At 45.2% G+C, this 2,429-nt stretch overlaps 1 pseudogene across 1 annotated transcript; it reads left to right on the top strand.

Moving 5' to 3' along the window:
• Positions 1 to 412: 412 nt before the first annotated feature.
• Positions 413 to 1,507, top strand: LOC113875585 (annotated as a pseudogene). The gene has a single exon (XR_003506296.1). The product of XR_003506296.1 is annotated as a glyceraldehyde-3-phosphate dehydrogenase-like (transcript).
• The last annotated feature ends 922 nt before the right edge of the window (positions 1,508 to 2,429 follow it).

Raw genomic sequence — 2,429 nt, 5'->3', positions numbered from 1 at the left:
GGCAAATAAGTTTCTAAACAGTAATATAAAAATTGTCTACCAATATATTATTCTATAATACAAAGCAAGGAAAGGAGCTTTAAGTGATTAATGGGATGTTTCAGAAGGAAACAAGAGCCAGTTTTAAAAGGCTTTCACTTACTTCAGGACAATTTTTATATTACTGTGATTGACTGATACACATTGAATATATAAAAATCCATACTTCCATAGTAATGCTCAAACAAGAAAAGTGATAACAAATATGTTTAGAAACTTATTTGCCACCCTTGACAGTAACTGTTATACCAACTCATTACTCTGCAAATGAAGAGTTAAAGAGAAGAGACTACCTTCTGAATTCCGAATTCTTCTTTATGAAATAAGATCAGCTAAAGGAAATAAGATCGGTTAAAAGAATGATAGACAGCTCTCTGCTCCTGCCTGTTCGACAGATAGCCGTAATTTCTGTGCTGTGCCAGCCACATCCCTGAGACAAGATGGTGAAGGTCGGAGTGAATGGATTTGGCCACATCGGGCGCCTGGTCACCAGGGCCGCTTTTAATTCTGGCAAGGTGGATGTCGTCGCCATCAATGACCCCTTCATTGACCTTCACTACATAGTCTACATGTTCCAGTATGATACCACCCACGGCAAGTTCCACGGCACAGTCAAGGCAGAGAACGGGAAGCTCATCATCAATGGAAAGGCCGTCACCATCTTCCAGGAGCGAGATCCTGCCAACATCAAGTGGGGTGATGCTGGTGCTGAGTATGTGGTGGAGTCCACTGGGGTCTTCACTACCATGGAGAAGGCTGGGGCTCACTTGAAGGGTGGTGCCAAGAGTGTCATCATCTCTGCGCCTTCTGCCGATGCCCCCATGTTTGTGCTGGGCATGAACCACGAGAAGTATAACAACAACCTCAAGATTGTCAGCAATGCCTCCTGCACCACCAACTGCTTGGCCCCCCGGCCAAGGTCATCCATGACCACTTTGGCATCGTGGAGGGACTTATGACCACTTTCCACGCCATCACTGTCACCCAGAAGACTGTGGATGGCCCCTCCGGGAAGCTGTGGCATGATGGCGGAGGGGCTGCCCAGAACATCATCCCTGCTTCTACTGGCGCTGCCAAGGCTGTGGGCAAGGTCATCCCTGAGCTCAACAGGAAGCTCACTGGCATGGCCTTCTGCGTCCCCACCCCCAATGTGTCAGTTGTGGATCTGACCTACCACCTGGAGAAACCTGCCAAGTATGATGAGATCAAGAAGGTGGTGAAGCAGACGTCAGAGGGCCCTCTCGAGGGCATTCTAGGCTACACTCAGGACCAGGTTGTCTCCTGTGACTTCAACAGCGACAGTCACTCTCTACCTTCGATGCTGGGGCTGGCATTGCCCTCAATGACCACTTTGTCAAGCTCATTTCCTGGTACGACAATGAATTCGGCTACAGCAACAGGGTGGTGGACCTCATGGTCCACATGGCCTCCAAGGAGTAAGGTCCCCGGGTCCCCAGCCCCAGCAGGAGCATGAGAGGAAGAGAGAGTTCCTCAGCTGCTGGGGAGTCCTGCTCCACCTCGATCCTCCACCACACTGAGAATCTCCCGACCTCCACACGTTTCCATCCCCAAGGCCCTGAGGAAGGGGAGGGGCTTAGGGAGCCCTGCCTTGTTGTGTACCATCAATAAAAGTACCCTATATGCACCCCCCAAAAAAATGAATGATAGAAAATCATGATTTTAGTCAAGGATCATCAATGAATGGCAAAACAATTAGGTGAAAAGTTGATGGGGGACTAGATATTCTCACAGCACCAAAATATTTTTTGACAGATTGCATCCATACTGGTCACAAGAGAAAAATGTAACTTTACCATAGAGATCTGGCTGTCTCTACCTTAAATCAGTGATAAATTTTAGCATCACTAATAGTGAGACAGCAAGACACTATGCACTTCCTGAAATAATGTAATTGGAATCATGTAGCACCACCTGTGAATTTTAAAATATTTTTACCTGATCCAATCAAGACTTAACTCCTATTTTCCAGGAAATACAGGGGCTACACAGTATACATACAGGGGAAATACAGGGAAACATGTCATGAGGAAACAGACAAATCCGGAAGGTGAGGAGTTAGAAAACCTGACCTGATCTCTTCTACAAGAAACTGTCAAAAATGGGGGGAGGGGTGGCGAGGAAAGCACTGTTTATGCTAAAATTATTAAAGAGAATTAAGAAATATAACCAAATACAATGGTGGTCTTTGATTGACTGCTATTTTGAACGAAACAGCGGAAAAAGGACATTTTTGGAAATGGTTTGAGACATTTCAATATGAACTGAGTATGAAATGCTATTTAGAAATTACTGTAAATTTTGTTAGGTCACAATGGCAATTTGATGGTATAGGAAAATATCCTTATTTCTTGGAGATGCATGTTGAAATA

Source organism: Bos indicus x Bos taurus, chromosome 2, assembly GCF_003369695.1.
Source record: "Bos indicus x Bos taurus breed Angus x Brahman F1 hybrid chromosome 2, Bos_hybrid_MaternalHap_v2.0, whole genome shotgun sequence".
NCBI lineage: Eukaryota > Metazoa > Chordata > Mammalia > Artiodactyla > Bovidae > Bos > Bos indicus x Bos taurus.
The sequence above is the reverse complement of the archived record's forward strand: the minus strand, read 5'-3'. Positions and strand labels throughout refer to the sequence as shown.